General features: G+C 40.6%; 1 long non-coding RNA gene across 1 annotated transcript; it reads left to right on the forward strand.

Moving 5' to 3' along the window:
- The first annotated feature begins 4,199 nt into the window (after positions 1-4,199).
- LOC119467434 lies at positions 4,200-7,952 on the forward strand. Its single transcript, XR_005195970.1, has 2 exons — positions 4,200-6,098; positions 7,333-7,952. It is a non-coding gene; the product is annotated as an uncharacterized LOC119467434 (long non-coding RNA).
- Positions 7,953-24,753: the final 16,801 nt, after the last annotated feature.

A 24,753-nucleotide genomic window follows, 5' to 3' on the forward strand; every position in this document is an offset into this window, starting at 1 on the left:
TTTTGGCTTTTGTTGCCATTACTTTTGTGTTTTAGTCATGAAGTGACCATTTCTATCTCCTGAATGGCATTGCCTAGGTTTTCTTCTAGGGATTTTATGATCTTACATTTAAATCTTTAATCTACCTTGAGTTAATTTTTGTTTAAGGTGTAAGGAAGGGCTTCAGTTTCAGCTTTCTGCATATGGCTAGCCAGTTTTCCCAACACCATTCATTAAATAGGGAATCTCTTCCCCATTGCTTGTTGTTGTCAGGTTTGTCAAAGGTCAGATGGTTGTAGGTGTATGGTGTTATTTCTGAGGCCTTTGTTCTGTCCCATTGGTGTATATATCTGTTTTGGTACCAGTACCATGCTGTTTGGATTACTGTAGCCTTGTAGTATAGTTTGAAGTCAGGTAGTGTGATGCCTCCAGCTTGGTTTTTTGGGGGTTTTTTTTGTTTGTTTTTTTCTTAAAATTGTCTTGGCTATGCAGCTCCTTTTTGATTTCATATGAAATTTAAAGTGGTTTTTTTCCAATTCTGTGAAGAAAGTCAGTGGTAGCTTGATGGGGATAGCATTGAATCTGTAGATTACTTTGGGCAATATGGCCATTTCCATGATATTGATTCTTCCTAATCGTGAACATAGAATGTTTTTCCATTTGTTTGTGTCCTCCCTTATTTCCTTGAGCAGTAGTTTGTAGTTCTTCTTGAAGAGGTCCATCACATCCCTTGTAAGTTGAATTCAGAGGTATTTAATTCTCTTTGTAGCAATTGTGAATGGGAGTTTGCTCATGATTTGACTCTGTTTGTCTGTTATTGGTGTATAGGAATGTTTGCAGGTTTTGCACATTATTTTGTAGCCTGAGACTTTGCTGAAGCTGCTTATCAGCTTACAGAGATTTTGGGCTGAGATAACGGGGTCTTCTAAATACACAATCATGTCATCTGAAAATACAGACAATTTGACTTCCTCTTTTCCTATTTGAATACCCTTTATTTCTTTATTTTGCCTGATTCCCCTGGCCAGAACTTTCAATACTGTGTTGAATAGAAGTGATGAGAGAGGGCATCCTTGTCTTGTGCCAGTTTTCAAAGGGAATGCTTCCAGTTTTTGCCCATTCAGTATTAAGTTGGCTGTGGGTTTGTCATAAATAGCTCTTATTATTTTGATATACATTTCATCAATACCTAGTTTATTGAGAGTTTTAGCATAAAGGGCTTTTAGTCGAAGGCTTTCTCTGCATCTGTTGAGATGATGATGTGATTTTTGTCATTGGTTCTGTTTATATGATGGAGTATGTTTATTGATTTGCATATGTTGAACCAGTCTTGCAACCCAAGGATGAAGCTGACTTGATTGTGATGGGTATGCTTTTTGATATGCTGTTGTATTCGGTTTGCCAGTATTTTCTGAGGATTTTCACATCAGTGTTTATCAGGGATATTGGCCTGAAATTTTCTCTTTTGGTTGTGTCTCTGCCAGGTTTTGGTATCATGATGATGTTGGCCTCATAAAATGAGTTAGGAACGATTCCCTTTTCTTGTATTGTTTGGAATAGTTTCAGAAGGAATGGTACCAGCTCCTCCTGTACCTCTGGTAGAATTTGGTTGTGAAACCACCTGGTCCTGGCTTTTTTTTTTTTTTTTTGATGGGTAGCCTATTAATTACTGCCTCAATTTCAGAACTTATTATTGGTCTATTCAGGAATTTGACTTCTTCATGTTTAGTCTTGGGAGGGTGTAAATGTCCAGGAATTTATCCATTTCTTCTAGATTTTCTGGTTTATTTTCATAGAGGTGATTATAATATTCTCTGATGGTAGTTTGTATTTCTGTGGGGTTGGTGGTGATAACACCTTTATCATTTTTTATTGCATCTATTTGATTCTTCTCCTCTCTTTCCTTATTAGTCTAACAAGTGATTTATCTATTTTGTTGATCTTTTCAAAAAACCAGCTCCTGAATTCATTGATTTTTTTAAAGGGTTTTTCATGTTTCTATCTCCTTCAGCTCTGCTCTAATTTTGTCATTTCTTGTCTTCTGCTGACTTTTGAATTTGTTCTTGCTTCTCTATTTTTTTTAATTGTGATTTTAGGGTGTCAATTTTAGATCTTTCCTGCTTTCTCTTGTGATCATTGAGTGCTATAAATTTCCCTGTACACACTGCTTTAAATGTGTCCCAGAGATTCTGGTATGTTGTGTCTTCATTCTCATTGGTTTCAAAGATCATCTTTATTTCTGCCTTCATTTTGTTATTTATCTAGTAGTCATTCAGGAGCAAGTTGTTCAGTTTCCATTAAGTTGTGTGGTTTTGAGTAAATTTCTTAATTCTAAGTTCTAATTTGATGGCACTGTGGTCTGAGAAACTGTTTGTTATGATTTCTGTTCTTTTACATTTGCTGAGGAGTGTTTTACTTCAAATTATGTGGTCAATTTTAGAATAAGTGCTATGTGGTGCTAAGAATGTATATTCTGTGGATTTGGGGTGGAAAGTTCTGTAGATGTCTCCTAGGTCTGCTTGGTCCAGAGCTGAGTTCAAGTCCTGGATATCCTTGTTAATTTTCTGCTCCATTGATCTGTCTAATATTGACAGTGGAGTGTTATAGTTTCCCACTATTATGTGTGGGAGTCTAAGTCTCTTTGTAGGTCTCTAAGAACTTGCTTTATGTATTTGGGTGCTCCTGTGTTGGGTGCATATATATTTAGGATAGTTAGCTCTTCTTGTTCCATTGATCTGTTTACCATTATGTACAGTCCTTCTTTGTCTTTTTTGATCTTTGTTGGTTTAAAGTCTGTTTTATAAGAGACTAGGATTGCAGATTGCAAACCCTATTTCTTTTTTTTTTTTTCTTGGTAAATCTTCCTCCATTCCTTTATTTTGAGCCGATGTGTGTCTTTGCACGTGAGATGAGTCTCCTGAATACAGCACACCAATGGGACTTGACTCTATCCAGTTTGCCAGTCTGTGTCTTTTAATTGGGGTATTTAGCCCATTTACATTTAAGGTTGACATTGTTATATGTGAATTTGATCCTGCCCTTATGATGCTAGCTGCTGTTTTGCCCGTTAGTTGATGTAGTTTCTTCATAGTGTTGATGGTCTTTACAATTTGGTATGTTTCTGCAGTGGCTGGTACCAGTTTTTCCTTTCCATGTTTAGTACTTCCTTTAGGAGCTCTTGTAAGGCAGGCATCATGGTGACAACATCTCTCAGCATTTGCTTGTCCATAAAAGATTTTATCTCTCCTTTGCTTATGAAGCTTAGTTTGGCTGGATGAAATTCTGGATTGAAAATTCTTTTCTTTAAGAATGTTGAATATTGGCCCCACTCTCTTCTGGCTTGTAGGGTTTCTGCCAGAAGATCCACTGTTAGTCTACTAGGATCTTTGTGAGTAACCTGACCTTTTTCTCTGGCTACCCTTAGCATTTTTTCTTTCCTTTCAACCTTGGTGAATCTGACAATTATTTATCTTAGGGTTTCTCTTCTCAAGGAATATCTTTGTGGTGTTCTCTCTATTTCCTGAATTTGAATGTTGGCCTGCCTTGCTAGGTTAGGGAAGTTCTCCTGGATAATATCTTGAAGAGTGTTTTCCAACTTGGTTTTATTCTCCTCATCACTTTCAGGTACACCAATCAAACATAGATTGGGTCTTTTCCCATAATCCTATATTTCTTGAGGGCTTTGTTCATTTCTTTTCACTCTTTTTTCTCTAATATTGTCTTCCCACTTTATTTCATTGAGTTGATCTTCAATATCTTATATCTTTTCTTCCACTTGATCGATTCAGCTATTGAAACTCATGTATGCTTTATGAAGTTCTTGTGCCATGTTTTTCAGCTCCATCAGGTCATTTATGTTTTTCTCTAAACTGGTTACTCTAGTTAGCCTTTCATTTTTCCAAGGTTCATAGCTTCCTTGCATTGGGTTAGAACATGCTCCTTTAGCTTGGATAAGTTTGTTATTACCCAATTCCTGAAGCCTACTTCTGTCAATTCGTCAAACTCATTCTCCATCCAGTTTTGTTCCCTTGCTAGTGAGGAGTTGTGTTGAGGAGAAGAGGCATTCTGGTTTTTGTAATTTTCAGCCTTTTTGCACTGGTTTCTTCCCTTCTTCATGGATTTATCTACCTTTGGTCTTTGAAATTGGTGACATTTGGATGGAGTCTCTGAGTGGATGTCCTTTTTGTTGATGTTGTAACTATTTCTTTCTGTTTGTTAGTTTTCCTTCTAACAGGCCCCTCTGCTGCAGATTTGCTGGAGTTTGCTGGAGGTCCACTCCAGACACTGCTTTCTAGAGAATCACCAGTGGAGGCTTCAGAGCAGCAAAGATTGCTGCCTGTTCCTTCCTCTGGTAGCTTCGTCCCAGAGGGGTACCCACAGATGCCAGCCAGAGCTCTCCTGTATAAGAAAGTGTCTGTCTGCCCCTACTGAGAGGTGTCTCCCAGTCAGGATACACACGGGTTAGGAAGCCACTTGAGGAGGCAGTCTGTCCCTTATCAGAGCTCAAACACTGTGCTGGGAGATCCACTGCTCTCTTCAGAGATGCCAAGCAGGGACGTTTAGGTCTGCTGAAGCTATACCCACAACCACCCCTTTTCCCAGGCGCTTTGTCCCAGGACGGTGGGACCTTTATTTATGACCTGATGGGCTGCTGCCTTTTTTCAGAGATGCCCTGCCCAGCAAGGAGGGCATCTAGTGAGACATTCTGCCTGCAGATGCTAAGCTGTGGTGGGCTCCACCCAGTTCAAACTTCCTGGCAGCTTTGCTTACACTGTGAGGTTGAAACTACCTATTGGAGCCTCGGCAATGGTGGATGCCCCTCCCCCCACCAAGCTCAAAGTCCCAGGTCAAGCTCAGACTGCTGTGCTGGCTGCAAGAGTTTCAAGCTGGTGGATCTTAGCTTGCTGTCATGGGGGTGGGATGCACCAAGCCAGATCATTTGGCTCCCTGGCTTTAGCCCCCTTTCCAGGGGAGTGAACATTTCTGTCTTGCTGGCATCCCAGGTACCATTAGGGTATATGAAGAAAAAAAACTCCTGCAGCTAGCTTGGTATCTGCTCAAACAGCTGCCCAGTTTTCTGTTAGAAACCCAGGGCCCTGGTGGTTGAATAGGTACTGGAGGACATCTCCTGGTTTGTGGGTTGTGAAGACTGTGGGGAAAATGCAGTATCTGGGCTGGAGTGCAGAGAACCGTTCCTAATGGCTTCCCTTGGCTAGAAGAGGGAGTTCCCCAGCCCCTTGTGCTTACTGGGTGAGGCGACATACCACCTGCTTTGGCTCACCCTCCTTGAGCTGCTCCCACTGTCCAACCAGTCCCAATGAGATGAACCATGTACCTCAGTTGGAAATGTGGAAATCACCCACCTTCTGCATTGATCTTGCTGGGAGCTGCGTACCAGAGCTGTTCCTATTTGGCCATCTTGCCAGCGTCCCAAGAATATGATTTTTAAAATAAACTTTGGAGATGTAAACAAAGTCTTGAATCTGCAGGCTGAAAGGGCACATGAGATGCTTGAAAAAAATATATATTTCCATATTTACGCAAATTCACTCCAATATATGGCTGGTGGAGTTGCTAAATTTCAAAGATAGGAAAATTGATAGGAAAAGTCAGTTATGTAGAAAAGGGGAAAATCAGGTTTTCTTTATACTTCTCCATAGTTGCATCTACAAAATATGTGGTAATGGATTAGGATTGGAGACATCTGTGTGAACTCATGTTTAGCTGAATTTAGATGCAGCTAGATACATATAAAAACCCTTATACATATGCTTATTGTGATACTTTATAATATATATCATATATTATGTGTGCATATATATATAATCATCATACATATATGAAATAGTCTTTTGTCCACAGTTCCTGGCTTATAACTCCTATAGCCTTTGTTACACTTGTTATAGTCACTTGTTATAATCTTGGGGCACTTCAGGCCTCAGGAGCAAGCCTCAGGAAACAGAATCTCTCTCTCTCTGACCTCCTGTCCTCCTCTTGCCTGCACAAGGCGGGACCCTACTCTGATTGTGGATCAAGAGATCCTCGTTCCAGAGAGGCGCCTGCCCTATACTCTGGAGGAAGGAATGCTGCACAGAGAGGCTAGGAAGAATCTGTACAAGGTCAGGCCTCCCTGGCTTTTCCCGTCCAGGTATGAGCTCACATATGAGATCATATCCTTTTTGTTGAATCAACTTTCTACATGGTTGTTAATCTTGCCTATAATGAAGGCTCCATAGAAACCCTAAAGGATAGGGTTTGGGGAGCTTCCAGAGAATCTGAACCCTTGGAGGCCAATAGAAAAGTGAAGAACTCATCCACATGGTGGGAGGGTGGTGCACCCCAACTCCACAGGTACAAAACCTCCTGCATTCAGGGCCCTTCCAGACCTCGCTCTATGTATCTCTTCCTCTAGCTGTTTATTTGTATCCTTATAATATCCTTTGTAATAAACCAGTAAACCTACATGTTTCCCTGAGTTCTGTGAGCCAGCCTAGCAAATTAGTCAAACCTAGAAGGGGTCATGGGAACCCTAACTTGAATCCAGTTGGTCGGATGTTCTAGGGGCCTCAGACTTGCACCTCAAAGGGAAGGACAGGGTGGTATTGGGACTGAGCCCTCAACCTGTGGAATCTGATGTTATCTCTGTGTAGATGGTGTCAGAACTGAATTGCAGGATACTCAGCTGGTGTCCACTGCTTGGTGTGTGAGGGAAACCCCCACACATTTGTTCACAGACATTGTCTTCTCTATTGATGATTGTTGTGGTAATGTGAGAACAGAGGAAGAAGATGGTTTGAGAATTTTCCCTATACATGTATATACACTGTTTAGTATACACTCGTTTCTTTGCTTTGCCACTGAGTGAGTCTAGAAGAGCCAAAACAAAAAAAAGTGCTAACCCATAGGGCAGTGAAGACACCCACCACACAGATCTTATATTTAAATACCATTCAACAGTAAAGGGAAACAGGGCTCCCTGGAGAAATGGCTGATACTAGAATGAGGCAGGGCTGAGTCTGCAGCATCCTGTGGTGCCAGAAAGTAAGGAAAGTAAGGAGATGGTCAAAGAACAAAACAATGGATATATGTCACCTGAACTCAGAAGCCAACAAAAGGAGCTCCCCATGGCCAAAGCTGAAACAATTTCAGCAACAAAATAAATAACATTATTGGATTATAACCGCAAGAATAAAATACATCCTTGAGTCCATAGTGGCAAAAATAAATATATTGAGTGAATAAATAAATACATAAATAAGAATAGGCAAATCTGAACAAAAGAATTTCGAGTAATGTATGCACTGTCCCCCTCACGTAGGTAAAGCATAATAACATCCTGCCCATTATGTACAGGCTGCACACAGTGACTTCCATCCAACGAGTACAACATAGAATGGGGGGACAAAGAATGGAGAAACCTGACAAACACTGCCTCGGCTCTGTGATCAAGCCCAGCATTGGTGGTAAGTTGTGTTCATGTCATGTACCCTTGATATAATGTGATGAGAATGACGCTTTACTTCTGTTCTCTTCCTCGCATGAACCCATAACCTCAATGTAATTATAAGAATAACATCAGACAAATTGAGGGCCAGCCTACAAAGTACTCTGACTTGTACTCCTCAAAACTGTCAAGGTCATCAAACACAGGGAAAGTCTGAGAAACCACAGCCCAGAGAAGTCCAAGGAGGCACGATGCTTCATATGCTGTGGTATCCTGGACAGAATCCTGGATCAGAAAAAGAAGGGCAGGTGAAAAGAAATTCAAATAAAGTGTGGACTTTAGTTAATTACAGTATATCAATATTTATTCATTAGTTTTAACTGACAGATACACGAATGTGACACATTAACAACAGGAGAAACTGTGAGGTTCCCTTATGCCCTTGGTACTATCTCTGTAAATTTTCTGTAAATGTAAAACTATTTAAAAATTAGAAAATATTTTAAAACAAAATTTTTTCAACCCAGAACACATAGATGGCATGAGTTTCTTTCCTTCCTTCTTTTCTTTTTTTTCTATCCATTCATACTTCCATCTACCTCTTCTTCCATCCATTCTTCTCTCTGTATACATGGAGAAATGTCTGTAACAGCATCCACCACATTTAAGGACCGCTGCACCTAAATGGCGGATTTTGTAGTGGTTTTCTGAACTGTTTGATTTATTTTTTAAGATCATGCTACTTCTATTAAAGTATTAATGTCACTATACTTTTTAAATGAAGAAGCTGGAGCGAGAGATGTTAATCATTAAGAATTTATTTTTCCTAATAATATGCTAGTTGTAACAGAAATCAACACTATTTCATTTTAAAAAGATAGGCAGGATATTTGGTCTAAGACAAGGTTAGCTGAATGATCATAATTCATCAGTACATTTGATTGCCGTTAATTACATAATCAAAACCCAAAAACATTCAACCTGAGAGGGCTGATTTTAAAAAAGAAAAAAATGAAAACAAGAAACCATGTGTTTAAATTTTTTTTCCCGTGGGAACACATATACACACAGTGTCTTAATTGTGTGATTTTGCTATTAAGGTACATCACATATTTTATAGTCAGCCCCCACAGGAAAAATAAATGCTCAATTAATCGTATTTCTATACAGGAGACCTCAGTTTCTAGTTAAGAATTAAATATATCTAAAAGCAAACAATACACTACTGACTTCACAATGAGCTCTGCCTAATGTCAGAGGTGGTTCTGACTTGATACAAATAGTTGTTTCAGGATAATATAATTGCAATAAGGAGTTTGTTATGATTAAATGGAAAGAAGGCAAATCTTGAGAAGAGTCACTGTCTTTTCTCCCTATCCCTCTGTGGAAAACCAGAAAGTGTCACCCTAAAATATGAAGGATTGAACTGAAGGCAATGAAGAATAAGAATCAGGAAAGCTCTTTGCCCTCCTCTATTTGCCTAAAACCAGGACACAGACTCACAAAGACAAAAGGAATCCTGCCTGCTTCTCTACCAGGGAGAATAAAGGTTAACCACTGAAGACAGCTTTAGACCCTTATGAACCTGAGCATGGACAAGCATTACTAACTGGCCTTTATCTGCCATATATTTGCCTTCCACACTTGCCATCCCTAGAGACTCAAAACCCTTTCACTTTGTCCTGTTATTATTTAAAAATGGACTATTCTTTGTTGACGATGCTATTTTGCTGGAATTCAAAGCCACCTTTTTGAAAACTACTTGTTCCCTGGGTGTCTCCCATGTATATATGAAATATATATACAAATAAATTTCTGTTTTTTTTTCTCTTTTCAATCTACCTTTTGTTACAGGGAGCTGTTCCAACTATGAACCTATGAGGGTTGAAGAAAAATTTATTTTTCTTCTCCTACATCTCAAAACAGCAAAGGTGGCCAGATCTCTCAACTTTTAAATTTTTATGTTAATTGGAGGCAGATTTTTAAACTGAGGAATTTTGGTACTGGTAGAAATAACCAAGATCAATACAAGAGTCTCTAAGTCCTTCATGTTGCAGATGAGGAACAAAGGATTTTCATGCTTACTTTTGCTTTGGTTTTTATTTTTTGAGACAGTCTCCCTCTGTCACCCAGGCTGGAGCGCAGTGGAGCAATCTTGGCTCACTCCAACCTCCGCCCCCTGGACTCATGGAATTCTTTTGCCTCAGCCACCCCAAGACCTGGGATTACAGTCATGCACCACCATACCTGGCTAATCTTTGTATTTTTAGTAGAGATGTGGTTTCACCACGTTGGCCAGGCTGATTTCGAACTCCTGGCCTCAAGGGATCCTCCCGCCTCAGCCTCCCAAAGTGCTGGGATTACAGGTATGAGCCACTGCACCCATTCTTCATGCTCAGTTTTAAGGAAACCTGATAGACCCAATTCTCCTGGCAAAATAGATAAATTGAGGTAGATATTCATTTTACAAAATGATTTAATGCAATATTTCTTTAAATATGCCCCCCATATGTTTTAAAAGTATTATTCAATTTATAAAACGGAATTCACACACGACTTTCAGGAATTTACCTACATTTAGCAAATACACATTTCTGTAATGTTTCCTGTGTACAAAGCTCTGTGTTAGGCACCACAGGGATTGCAGGACTCCAGCTCCACTGGGAAGTAATATATGACTTTGAAGAAAACTTTATTTGTCCTAAAAACTGACAGCGCTCTCAAAACAAGGTGTGATGGTTTTCAGAAATCACCAGAGTCCAGGGACAAGCAACAAAACCATTGTCTGAGTCTCACTGCATTTCCTAACGCCTCCGTCCTCCTCCACATTTTCCTCCCCTTCCAGGCTTTCCTTGTGCAGCAGGCCAAAAGCCTGCAAACATCTGAGTAAGAGGTCACATATGCAAATTTCCAAGAAAAAAAAAAAACTAACCCAAATAGAAATGAACTAGAAAAGAGACAAATACTAAAATTCTTCGAACTCCTTTACTCTTCAACTGGACTTCATTTTGGATTTCTATTGTATGGTGGGCATGTATCTTAATGTTTTCATTAACCCAGATGACTGGCTTGTAATTTTTCAGAAAACAATACATCCTGGGATTCAGTGTGATTCTGCTGTTTATCTTCTTGAAAGAAATGTTTTAAGATTTTACTTGCAGGGGAATGTGAAAGCCAATGTAAGTATCAGGACAGTCTTTTGAAGGTTTCACCTTACTAGAAGTTATTTACCTATAGACAATCATAGAGTGTGAAAGTTCTTGGGGACTTTATAAAACTAATAGATCAACTCCAGGACTAGGGATAAAAATCAAAAGGAAACACAATTTAATTCTTAATTTACAGAAGCAAAGCAGCTGTGTGCAAGTCAAGGTGTGATTATTTGTAAAGGATCAATAATTGGGGTAGAAATGATAAAATGTTACTCATTACACCGTTGTTACCACTAAGGCACTGTTAACGGTAGTGGAAGGATCCAGGCAGATCCTATAGGAGTTTCATGAGATGAAATTCAAGTGTACTAAATAATAGTAGATTGATCAGAATTTATCTGATTGTTCTTGATTCTCTTCCTTGCCTCCCGAAGCTACTGTCTTCCAGGCTCACAGAATCTATGGTGGCAGCATTTTGCTTTTTGAGGTGTATCCAAGGTCAAGGTTTGAAGTAGTTAGAAAATCTGACAAGAAGAAAAACAAAACCCAATAATGAAAACAATGTATGAATAGTAAGAAAAGTCAAGTAGAATTTACATTTCTGAAGATGCTATGCTTCTGGCCAGGGGAAATAATACATTTTGCCAATTGGCTTCATGGTGCCCCACTCTGAGCTCAGACACAGATGGAACAAATGTTGGAGCTTCTTCCTAGAATTGTATGGCCAGACTCTTATCCCTTATGATTGTCTAAGTTAATCCTTGAAGAGATCAGAACTTCCTGGCCTCTCAATTCATGGATGTTCTTATCCAGAGGTAACAATGCTGAGGCTGTGCTCTGCTCCTATGAGACTAATAAGTGCACCATGTTCTTGGCAGTGCCTGTTTCCTAATGCATCCCTTAGCTGATACTGCCGCTCCTGGGAAGATCTGTTGTTGCTTATGCTTCAGCTTCACCCTTTCCCTCCCTATTCCTTTCAGTCAGACACGCCTTTCTCAGCACACTGAGAATTCCCCTTGACTTCTGCTAGAAAGAGTCAGTGCACAGCCAACATTTGTGGGCCTGAGCAAACTAGAAATCTCCATAGGCTTGAGGGGAAGCTAATGAAACATGAACAGACCACTCTAACATTTCACAACCAGGGAAGTCTTACAGAAATGAAATGGAAAATGAATTAAAATATCAAGATTGAGGCTTTAAAAAAATGTGAGAGGAGCATTGACATCCCATGTGGGAAGCATAGGGGTCTGTTCCAGTTGTTTTAGGAAGAGTCAGCTCACAGCTGAGAGATGCTTACAGCTGAGTGTTCTGAGCAACTTGCACACTGGGGCAGGGGGAGGAAGAGCAGAAGGAGAAGATGTGAACTGTCGGCCCGAGCGTTTCATGGACATTCACCTCATAGCAGAGCTCCTGAGCTGTTAGGAATCTTTAATTCCAGTTGAGTCATCTGAGCTCATAATTAAAATAATAATGATAATATTAATAGCAACTGCTGGGAACGTGCCAGACCCCTCGATGGTAGCCGAGCAGCCCCAGGCCTCTGGAGAGATTGGCAAAATCCGAGACATTTGAGATTGCAAGAAGAAACCATGGCTGACATCTCATTTATTGTGCTGTCTTAAACTCAGTTTGCCTGAGGTGAGTTATTTGCTTTGCTGTTCTTATTCTCTATACAGATCATACTTGGGGACACAAAGAATAGTGTAAAAAATTAAAATGTAGCTTGTAACTGTGGCCCTGCTGAGCTGTTCTTGTAAAAACAGGAACTCTGTGTAAAAAACAAGCCACATAGCCTGAGTGCTGGAGAAAGATAATAGCACGTAATAAGCTTCTCGTTGCAGAGAGCCTATAAACGGACGTGTAATGGAGAGGCTTATTACCCAGATTCCTTTCCCAGGAAAGGCATATTGATTATGGCCCTGGAAAGGGAATGCGACCCTATGGTGAGCCGATAAATGACGCATGACGGCCGTCTGCTGTGAGGAAAAACCTCTGTGCTGGAGATAAGGATGTAAAAGTCCTTCTTCTCCCACTGCTCCTCCACGCCTGCATGGAGGCCCCTCCTCTTGGAGCTTTGTGGTCAGGCTGGTTGTCCTATGTCAGATCCTGTTCCCCCTGCAGCTGTGAGCCCAATGCTTTTCTTGCTGATAATCATAAGTTTATGTTTAACCTCTATTCTTGCTAAGGTATATGATTTCTATGCTGACACACAGAAAGTAACCTTTACATTGTTCTGCTTTTACAATACCACATTGTGATTTTTGTGCACCAGTATGATCGTCACTACAATGTTGTGTAACCTCACTCACCCTCCCCTATGGAAAGAGCCTAATAAAAAACTGAGGTTTTCAGGGGAATTTTAGACATCCACGGAGCAGCGTTATGTGGTGTCTCCCACGGGCCCAGCTTTAAAAAAAAAAAAAAAAAAGAACTCTTTGTCTTTTTTTATTTTACACTAACCACTCAATCACTTTGAGAGATCTTGGTCCACGTTGATATACTGGGATCTGGCTTACCAATAGCAACCTATGTAAATCATATTGGTTCATATAATTCAAATTGAATCATAAATTTCCATTTCTTTATATAAGTTTTGTTTTCAAGTGATTCAATCTTTTCTTTCCGATTAGACTGAAAATTCCAGGAGATCCGACACAGTCTTAGACTTCTGTGTCCTCTATCAGTGCCTCACCAGCTAAGCACCTAGCAGTAGGTACACAATACAGAATGCTGCTTGAGTTACAAAACCAAAATAATAGCCAATAAAAACCTTCTCCTCCAACCCCCTGTTAAAGATGGAATCGTTAACTCCCTAGAAAAGATATTCCCCTCTCCCCTTCTTGCACTTTTCTGGAAGTGAGAGACTGTGACCCCATGATTTTTCAGTTAGGCCTGATAACAGCTTATGTGCAATGGCACTGCCAAGCTGATTGGTCAAATGCTGAAATACCTTCATTCTCTTTGGTAACTAGGCACTTCCACCGGATGTTCCACTTATACTCTTTGGTAACTAGGCAGTTTCGCTCCAGATGTTTTCCCTCTGCCACTCTGACTCCACCCTTGGGACTCCTAGATATCCTCACCATCTGTGATGGTTTCCTAGGGCTGCTGTAACAAAGTACCACAAACTAGGGGGGCCTTCAAAAACAGAAACTCGCTGTCTTACAGTTCTGGAGACTAGCTGGAAGGCACTGATCAGGATGTCAGCTGGATCATGTTCCCTCTAAAGGTACTTAGAGAACTGTCTGTTCCAGGCCTCTCTCCTAGTTTCTGGTGGTTTGCTGGCAGTCTTTGGGGGCACCAAGGCCTTCATCTCTGCCTTCATGTTCATATGCATTCTTCCTGTGTGCATGTCTATGTCCAAATCCCTCCCTTTTTTTTTTATAAAAACACCGGTTATATTGGATTAAAATCCCACCCTATTTCAGCATGACTTCCTCTTAACTGATTATATCTACAATGACCCTATTTCCAAATAAGGTCATATTGTGAGGTGCTGGGGGTTAGGACTTCAACATGCAAATGTTGAGAAGATAAAAATCAACCTATAGAACCATCTAATAACGAAAAGTCAACACCTGGACCACAGGAGGTCCTTCGGATTCACTCTGGTCCCTCATCTGTTCTGACTTGTCAGCAAACATAATGTAGTTAGTAATTAGTTAATATTTTGAATATCACCTTGCTCCAAAGAATTATATTCAGTGCTGATAGACTGACTTCCCAAGAGGAATGTAGAAAATGTTTTGCTCTACTTTTGGATAATATCAGAAATGCTACAGATTAGAATATTCATAGTTCCCAGCCAGCTACATGCCTAGAATTCCAATTTTTTATTTTGAATTTTATCAGCTAGTGAATCAGGAGGCAGAAAATCATTACCCTCCTCAGGGTCTAAGGAAAACCAAACCCTCAGAAGCAAATAGCATCATGCTGAAGGAGATTCTTAGAGGCCAGAAACTACTGACAATCATCTAGGGAAGTCTCTGAACTCTTGGTCTGTTGGGATGAGCCAAGATAGAATGAAAGTATCAATAATGGTAGAAAGAAGACCCATGGGGACTGAAGAGCTAGCTGCTCTGTAGTGCAAAGGAGACCTCGTCAACACTTTTAATCTTGAGCAAACTAAGGATCTCAACTGTAGAGCCACATTTAGCGTTCCCATTTCCTGTCATGCAAATTCAGGGGATATCAACTAGGAGAAGTTTCCTTAATGTACATTCTCCTATTAATCAAGGGTCACTCCCACTGTGACTATATTTACAACTAATGGCCACAAACTGTGGCACAGATCATTTTTCATCTTTTCTACCAGAGCAGAATAGTAGTTCTCTTATTTGAATATTGCTTTGCAACTTTAAAATGCACTAGGGTTGAATTTATGCTGCATATACCTGGTGGACAAATGTCATCTGTTTGCGGGGACAGGGTGCAGGGTGTAAGAGAGGAATCCTCAGACTGTATCTTTTGCCTGGGCAGTTTTAGTCAAGGACTTTAGCAGTCCTTAAAGCCAGGATTTTTCCATTGTTTCTATGTTTTTTTCCTCCTTTCTTTTCAAAAAACTGTTTTGAATAAAAAATGTTATGCTTTACAGCAAACAAATCTGAAAACTTCTGAAATACAATGACACCTTCATCCTCACAGATGACAACTGTGCAGTTCCAAGAGTTATAGGCCTTAGCAGGATGCTTACAGCCATCTCTTTTTGGGAGTGATGAGCTAGATCCAAGTGGCCATTCAGCCCAGTGCTCTGGTTTCTACACTACTCTGTTTCTTTGCATTTAACTCAAATGGAGCTATCCTGCCTCTTGTTTTATTTCTTTCACCTGTTTGGAAAAGATGTCCTTTCAAAGTAAGGGTGCTGTTCACAGAAAGGAGCTCTGGCTGCAGAAGGGGAGAGGACATGGTAAAGGAGAAATGGAAGTACGAACATCTGGACAGCTGGCTCAGCCTATGCCTCAGCACTATGGCAACCTAACATTTGACAAGCTCTCTTGATCTTTTAGTATTTCCTCTGAGCCTCATGCTGAATTCTTTGGGGAGACTCCTGTTTCTGTAATGTTGGAGGATTGCGGGGAATGAGAAGGAGAGGAGGCAATAGAGTTTAAGGCTTCCGTAGCTTTAGGTGATCCTGAGAGACCTTGTCCACTATAGCTAGGTGCAGTGTAGTCCGAGCTACTTGTGAGGTTAAGGTGCAAATTTTGCTTGAACCCAGGACTTAGAGACCCACCTGGGCGGCATTGTGAAATCCTTACCTCTAAAAAAATAAAAATCCTGCCCACTGTCCCTTGGATCCCAGGTCACACCTAGAGTATGGGCTCCTCACCTTCTGGCTGAGGTTAGCAGCATGTTCTAAACAACTCCCATGTGTTCTGAAGACTCATGGTGTCTGGTAGTGTCCTGGGAATGTAACAGCCAGGGATACCAAAGGGCTGATCCTGCTCTATTTTGCAAACAGGGTCAATAGTTATATTCCCAAAATAGCTCCCTCAGAACGTCCCCTTCAAATGTAACTGCTTTCAATGTCTTAAAGAGGGAAAAACATATACAATCTTCAGCAAGTGACTCAGCTTCATCATATACTTAGGTGCAAAGCAATTGCTGTACTCTATGAGTGACACTTAACAATAACCCCTATTGCAAGAGGTTCCATTGGTGCATCACATTGGTCTGGTATAATCTATTTGGAATTGTAAACTATACCACTTGGTGTAATAGACTTTAGTTTTCATTTGGCCTGGTTCCACTGTGGCCCCAGGGAATTCCTCATAAAGGCACATCTGAAAGTGCTCTAGGAGGTGTCTGGAGGGTGGATATTGACTGAACAATGAGAGCAATGTTTCTGCATTGGATACCAGATACCAGATGTGGAAATGTTTCTTGCTCTCTATATTCTGAGTTCCCCACCTTAAGAAACACAAACATACTTAATAGCTCCAGTATTCTGATTTGGGGGAAAAATGATATAAGTATTTCCTCTACTCTTAGCTTCTTGGTTGGAGTGAGAGGAAAGGGATTAGGGCAAATCTGCATGCATTAAAGCTCTAATTACAAGGCGGAGTGGGAAGGAACAAGATCAGAATCTAGATTTTTGCTTTTGATAGGTGGGGGATTGGGGCAGGGAGTTTCTTTCCACACAGTAAAAGTCTTGAGGTCCTGGGGTCAGCCGTAATATTTGCACATTACTGGCTGTTTTGCTGCATGGCAAATTTTGCTCCTGAGACATTTTGCCCTAACTTAGGAAACAAACCATCTTAGGCTGAGTTCCCCCAAAGAGCAGAGCCTAAGGAGGAGCTTACGCCCTAGCACTTTATTAAAGAGTGCAGGCCAGGCAGTGGCTCACGCCTGTAATCCCAGCACTTTGGGAGACTGAGGGGGGCAGATCATGAGATCAGGAGATCGAGACTACCCTGGCTAACATGGTGAAACCCCATCTCTACTAAAAACACAAAAATTAGCTGGGCTTGGTGGCTTGCGCCTATAGTCCCAGATACTCAGGAGGCTGAGGCAGGAGATTGGCTTGAACCCGAGGAGGTAGAGGTTGCAGTGAGCCGAGATTACGCCACTGCACTCCATCCTGGGTGACAGAGCTAGACTCTGTCTCAAAAAAAATGCAATCTCAGGAAAGGAATGTGGAGGAGAGGAGTGAGATGGAGAACGGTGAGCAGGAGGATCAACATGAAAGTGCATCACCAGCTCCGAGGCTGGTGGCAAACACAACTGATAGCTCAATCTCATGGGACCATCTTCTGAGAGAAGGGTAGAAGAATTTATCTTCTGCCTCCTGTTGGTCAACAAGTCCTAAATTAACGGACCAGCTCCTTCACTTCCCCAGCCTGAGTTGTACACATGTATGCAGTGGCTGCTTCCATGCCTCATCAGCACTGAGGAAGTTGGAACCCAAGACAAGAGGACTGAGTTGTGAGCAAAAAGCAAGGGCTTTCAGGTTGCTGGAGGCTCCACAGAGTCAGTCATTGCAGTGAAGACGGAAGGGAATAAGTGGGACAAGGGCTTGAGACAGATGAAGCTGAGAACATCTGAGCTGGCACAAAGAGGGATTTAATGAAGAAGCTGTTAAGCTTCCTTTTTTTCTCTGAAAGTGAAAATATGTTGCCCTTATTAAAACATTAATATGTTTGTTGCAGAAGATCCAGAGGATGAGGAAAGATTTTTAAGAAAGTGAAACACAGACTATACTCCAGAGATAAGCACTGATTCAATTCATATGCATTGAATCTTCTTAACATATTTAGATGCTGCTTTTTCAGATAACATCATATGGATATATTCCATAGAAATAAATATAACTTTTCATTATAACTTTAGTGGCTACATATACTGTACTGTACGACTGCATGACCAGTTCTTGATCTTCCATTAACGAGCATGTGAGTTATTTTCATTGTTTTGATATTAAAACAGTGATATGTGGTGTGCGTGAACCTTCTCTCGAGGGCTCTGCCATTAATGCCTCTCTGCTTTGACACCCCCATTCATGAGTGTTTCCACTACAATTTACACATTCCAGAGTAGGAAATTGGATTGCCTTAGTTTGGGCCAAGTGTCAACACTAGATCAATTGGGTTTGATGAAAGGGTTCCACTGTGCATCAAAGCTATTCCCGCAGTAAAAGGAATCCATGTGACTGGAAAGCCTATCCATGAGGTATCTGCTCAACTAGTTGCAGCCCTTGAGGTCAACTATTACGTCTCAATCTCCAGCACTGAACACAGTGTCTGGCACAGAATAGATGCTCCATAAATGCTTACTTGCTGGATGGATAGATAAATGTTAGTGGCAAGCTCAGTCTCACTGTCTAACATGCAAAGGCAGTCATGTCTGTGATTCTGACTTCCTTTTCAAGAGATGAGAAAATAAAAGACTTGAATGGGACAAGGAATAAAGCTGCATACCTCCCTCCTTGATTTGGACTAATCCATCAATGTGATAGACACAGGCATGCATCATCGAGATCCCTCTTCAAGGAAGGATTTGCTGACAAGTGATGAGTCGTACAATCAGAAACAGGCTCCAGCTATTAGCTTCTTCTGGTTTTGCCTCAGCTGCAGAGAGTCACTTTACCCAAGATCATGCCCATCTTGGACACTGTGCATCTGGTGACTGAACAAGGCCATATATTTCAGGAATATAAAGCCCTGGATATTTGTTTTGGGACAATTCTGAAGGACCACATCCGTTCTAAAGCTCCCTGCTGGGTTGACCTACATTGCTGTTGACTTCTCCCTCTACCTATTCCTGCTTTAATCCCCCTCCGGCCATCATAGGTGTTGTTCGCTAATAAACATCTTGCACCCCAAACTCCATATCAGCATCTGCTTCTGAAGAACTAGCCCTGCAACATTCAGCTTACTATACCGCATGCTTCACATTTATCAAATACGTATAATGAATCGGAAAATTTGGGTCATTCAAGAATGTACAACTTCTGCACCCAGCCCTGGCCCTCACTAGCCTCAAGGAGCCTATTCCAGAATCATTTTGGGAGGAGTAGTGTTGATGATGGCAGTAAATTTCTAATTCCTATTGACAATACCGCTGGGAAGATATCCAGGGCCAGAGAACTCCTGGGCAGAAAACACTGGAATTTCTGCTAGCAAGTGGGCGAAGTGGTATCTTTGGGGCATTACCATACATGTGACCTCATTTGTGCACAAAGACTGGATATGTTCAAAGGCTAAGACATATAGATACCTTTAAGGTCAACATTTGGTGGTAGCGGAATTCCTGAGCCCTCAGGCCTCCTCTCTGGGTTACTTACCACTGCTCTCAGCTTCCATGTTTGATAGGCCAGATAGAAAGCACAGAGCCTCAATTTCCTTGTTTCCAGCCCTCTCTCTGCTCTTTCAGAGTGGCCCCACTTGGCGTTACAGTAGCTTAGGGAGAAGTAGGGAGTTTTTGTGGTACAGGCTGAGTTGACAGGCAGTAATGGGTTAATTTTATTGCTGATCTCTAATTCTGTTTACTCTCAACATTGGACAATGTGAGGTAGCATCATAGGGGTATACCCTCTGCAGCATTGCAGCCCAATTTCTTGCATGAATGAGACGTACAGAATTATGTGGCACATGCTTATGTAGTCTTGCATCCATACGTTCCTGAACACCATCCTCAGGGGGTTTATTTTTCCTTCCATTAAGTTGTACCTGAAGTCTCTGCCAGGCTTCTCTTCCAGTAAAAAGAATGTATCTTTCCATCTTTAAAAATGGAAAAGGTGAATGAGAATTGAGCATCTGTTGGAAGGATTTTTTCTCAATTTCCATGTTACCTGACCCAGAGATGGCATAAATGACACAGAGACACTGAAGGGAGCTATTTGTTTGCTCCCCATCATTATAGTTCAAGCCCAGTGTGGTGTGTATGTGGTAGACTTCTAGTACTGTAATTTCTTCTGTGACCTCCCTCAATTGTTGACTCATTTTTCGGAGTTGGGAATTGTTGAGAGATAGCAGACCTAATTCAATGAATTAGCAAGAAATGACACCAAGGAGACTCAAAGAAAGTCAAAGTACAGGCACAGATAGGTAGTTGCTTATGGCGGAACCAGCTAGGGATCACCAATTGTCCATGAACTTGTCTACATTTCCCAGTCTCCTTTGCAGTTAAGATGGGACATGTGACTAGTTCCGGCCCATAGACTATGAGTAGAAGTCATGTATGGCACCTCTGGGCTAAGGAAGTTAAGAGCTGTGGGCTTCCTGCACAATCTCTCTTCTTCTATTCCAATGTACTTGAAGACCATGGGTTTGAAGTGATGAGAAAACAAAATGGATAAACATCATTCAAGCTGCATTAAATATCTTTTCTCTTCCTGCCTTCCTTGGTTCCTATAGCCTCCTTGCGCTTTCCCTTCTTCCCACGCTCCAACTCCCTCTTCCTGACATTACATCTTTCCTTGGTAAAGAAGCCAGGAGTAGTACTTTACAGAACAATATATGTGAGTAATATAAGACTCAGGGCATACTGCCCCATGTAGAATTTGTCTAGGCCACAGTAATTTCATGTTCACTTATGTTGCCTGAGGCTCATGATGTCACAGCAGAATCCCATCATGCATGTTTTTATTGTTACTTCCACAACTAATCCTTTAACATGATTCCTTTAACTAGGATTCATGTAATTTTAATTTTTCTCCAGGAGAATGCCCATTTGGTCAGATTTCATACATACTTAGTCTTTATTCTTTATTATCTGCAATTAACGATAGAATATATTTATATTTCAGTGATTTTAAGAACAATTTATTTACTCTTGAATTTTTCAAGCTAATAAAATTTAATTTCCATTTGATGATGTTTAGAAAATCCTCAGTCTTTTCTAAATCAGGATCAAAATAAACATAGTAGTCACTACATTATATTGGTATAATCAAGAGAGTTACTGTTTAATCCACTGACTATGAAAAATAAGCTTTCCATACTCTTTTACCTATATCCCAGGTTGAAGTTCTGTCATAGGCTAGCAAAAGTAAAGACCTTTATATGTAACATTTGAACAAATAAAAGCCTTAGGGTCCAGCTGCAGATTTTTCAGTGTTATATAAAATATGGATCTAAGTCTAGTTCTGTTTCCAACAAGAATTCCCTCATGGTGCCTGGGGTGTTCTTCTGGCTGCTACTGCCCCTGCTAACTCCAGAACAAGAACATCGGACTCGAAGGACACCGTGCCTCGTGGTTTGTCAAAGGGCCCTGCAGAGCCTGGCTTCCCCATGGTGTCCACATCAGTCATTGTCCTCTTCTCTCATTCCACCCCCACCCCTCTTTTCCAGCTGTCATGTATGAATACTTGCCAGCTCTTTGTTATTATTGCTCTTTGGGGTCTTTTCAGAATAAGGATTGGGAAAATTTGGAATTTAAACCTTATGGGCTTGAATTTTCAAGTTGTGAACTTTTGGCGATTATGCTTGTCCAAATGCAGCTTCCTGTCCTCATGGGAAAAAAAAGTCTCCAGAGACATTTGTACATCTAGTACCTATTGCAAAAGAACATATTGTTAATTATTCAAGTATAAGGGAACCAGAAACTTATGGATTATATTTCCTCTTAAATGAGCATTGTCTTCAAAATGAAGGAAGTGAGTGAGTTATTTGGCAATATTGACTGTAGGATATAACACTAATGGAAGTATTAAGAAGTTGAAACCATTGTAATATATCAGCTACCAGCCCAGTCTTTATTTTTTTAAATAGATTTTATTTTTTGGAACAATTTCAGGTTCATAGCAAAATTGAGCAGAAGGTACAGAGATTTCCCATATACCCCTACCTCCACACATTTGTAACCTCTCTCATTATGAACCTAACACTGACACATCACGATCATCCAAAGTTCATAGTTTATATCAGGGTTCACATTTGGTATGGTCTGTTCCATACCAAGTGTGGGCTTAGACAAATGTATAATGCTGTGTGCCCACCAATATAACATCATACAGAGTTGTTTCACTGCCCTAAACATCCTCTGTGCTCCACCTATTCATCTGTCCCTCCCACAGCCCCTATAAACCACTGATGTTTTTACTGTCTTCATGGTTTTGCCTTTTCCAGGATGTCATCAAATTGGAATGACAGTATGTAGCCTTTTCATCTTTGTAAACAGATCTGGTTTCAAAACCTGGCTGAGTGAACTTGGGCAACTTCTTTTGCTTTTCTGGGATGGTTTCCTCTTCTCTGAGAATTAAACAAGACAATGTTTATCAAGTGCCAGGTTCAGATCTTGAAACATTCATTACTGTACAGATTTACTTGATTCCTTAATAGAGAGAAAGGTGATTTTTTTTTATCAAGGAGCACAACTACAGTAGGAAAAAATCATTATAGCATTTCTTATGGCAGACCCAATATGACATAGATGTGTGGTTCCAAAGTTTACACAATATGTAGAGATTGGTTAGTGACCTGATTTAACAAGCATCTTCAGATCACCAAGTGGGGCTTCCTGTCATTTTCTTTAGGCACTATTAGTTATTAGCTTCCCTTGGATTTTTGTCACAAAGAAGGAAAACCAGATAGAAGAAGGCTAGAAACACACAGGATGAAGTCATCCAATATGTGTGATATTGTTCCACAAATATAAATGCGTTAGAATCAACAAGAACAATTGTACAGATCATGCAAAGTCACAAAAAAGCAAGCTGAATGTCTGTGCAGAGTTGTAGGGCGATGCTGATGGGGCTGGGCAGGCCTGGGCTGTTGGTATGAACTGTCTTTGTATTTCAAACATTTGGTAAAATAGTAAAAGTGAAAATCTACATTTGAAATTACTACAAGAATTATTAGCAGAACTTATATGCAGCACAGGGGGTTAGCTCAGTGGGAATGTATATATTGAGGAGAGCCAGCTAGGATCTGCATTCAACAGATAAAATTCAAGAAAGCCCTGCAGCAATGAAACATCATATTTTAAATAACCTGTCATTTAGTCCTCTTGGAAAAGTGGAAACTTTCTGTCTACATCTAAACTTCTGTGGGGTTGTAGTAGCCTCTGAAATCTGGTCCCTGATGTGTTCTGTCATTCTGAAACAAGCCCAGGTCCCCAAGGAGCAGGGACCCCAGCAGGCCTTCTGTAGGAAGAGCAGTCTCATGCCACTGTTTTCTGGTCACTTCACTAAACAACGTGTCTCCTTCACCATCACTGCAGAGACAACACGTTTAAAGCTGCCTTCTCCCACTGGTCCAAATAGGTTGCCTTGGAAATAGCTTGGACTCTTTCCTTTACTTCTTTTCCCATTGCACCAAACTGCCACACCTTGTTAACTTTTTTTTTTTTTTTTTTGAGACAGAATCTTGCTCTCATCCATGTTGGAATGCAGCAGCATGATTATAGCTCATTGTAATCACAGTGATCATAGCGCAAGAGATCCTCCTGCCTCAGCCTCCCAAGTAGCTGAGATTACAGACACATGCCACCATGCCCAGCTAATTTTTAAATGTTTCATAAAGACAAGATCTCATTATATTGCCCATGCTGGTCTCAAACTCCTTGGCTTAAGTTATCCTCCTGTCTCAGCCCCCCAAAGTGCTGGGACTACAGATGTGAGCCACTCTGCCCAGCGCTGTTGACTTAAAAAAAAAAAAAACTTTATTGAGATATAATTTACATATCCTACAATTCACCCATTTAAGTTATACAATTTAACAATTTTTAGTGTAACCACAGATATGTGCAACCATCACCATAGTCAATTTTAGAACATTTTCATCACCTCAAAAGAAAACCTCCATATTTTTAGCTTCATGCTCTCCTGTGCCCTCTACCCCAGCCCTAAGCAACAGCTAACCTATATGCTGTATCTATAATTTGCCTGTTCTGGATTTTCATATGAATATAATTACACAATATGTGGTCTTTCATGACTGGCTTCTTTCACTTGGCCTAATTTTTTGAGGTTCATCTATGTTATAGCACATACCAGCACTAATTTCTTTTTATGGCCACATAATATTCCATTGTATGGATATACCACATTTTGTTTATTCATGCCTCAGTTGATGGACATTTGGGTTGTTTCCACTTTTTAGCTATCATGAATGATGCTGCTATAAACATTAGTGTACAAATTTGTGTGTGGATATATGTTTTCATTTTTCTTGCACACAGACCTACAAGTGGAATTGCTGGGTCATATGGTAACTCTAATCATTTGAGCAGCTACCTGTTTTCCAAAGTAGCTGTGTCATTTTACATTCCCATGAACAGTGTATGAGGGTTCCAATTTCTCCACGTCTTCTCCAACACTTGTTATTGTTTGATCTTTTAATTCTATCTATGCCGTTGCCTTTTATAAAATTATTTTCCTCTAAAAGAAGGCAGAATCTCTCTTACCTAGGTCATCTCCTTTCCTGATGTAGCCACCTCAGTCTAGCTCTTCATCATCTCACACAGAACTCTGGAGTCAAATCTGCTTCTTATTTTTCCAGAGCACATTGCAGTGCTGCCCAACTCTATATAAGAAATATATTTTCACTTCCATTTAGTCTTCCTCAGATCTCTTCAGTGGCTTCTAACTTGCTATTACTTCATCTCTGAACAACTCTTGTTAGCTTTCCAGGTACCCCTGGAAAATTTAGCCCCAGTCGTCCTACTCAGCACAGATCCTCCTCCCTGATGAATCTTCCAGACGGCGCTCACCCTCCTTACCTTTTCCTGCTCACTTTTGCA

This window comes from Cebus imitator, unplaced genomic scaffold, assembly GCF_001604975.1.
Source record: "Cebus imitator isolate Cc_AM_T3 unplaced genomic scaffold, Cebus_imitator-1.0 Scaffold288, whole genome shotgun sequence".
In the NCBI taxonomy this organism is placed as follows: domain Eukaryota; kingdom Metazoa; phylum Chordata; class Mammalia; order Primates; family Cebidae; genus Cebus; species Cebus imitator.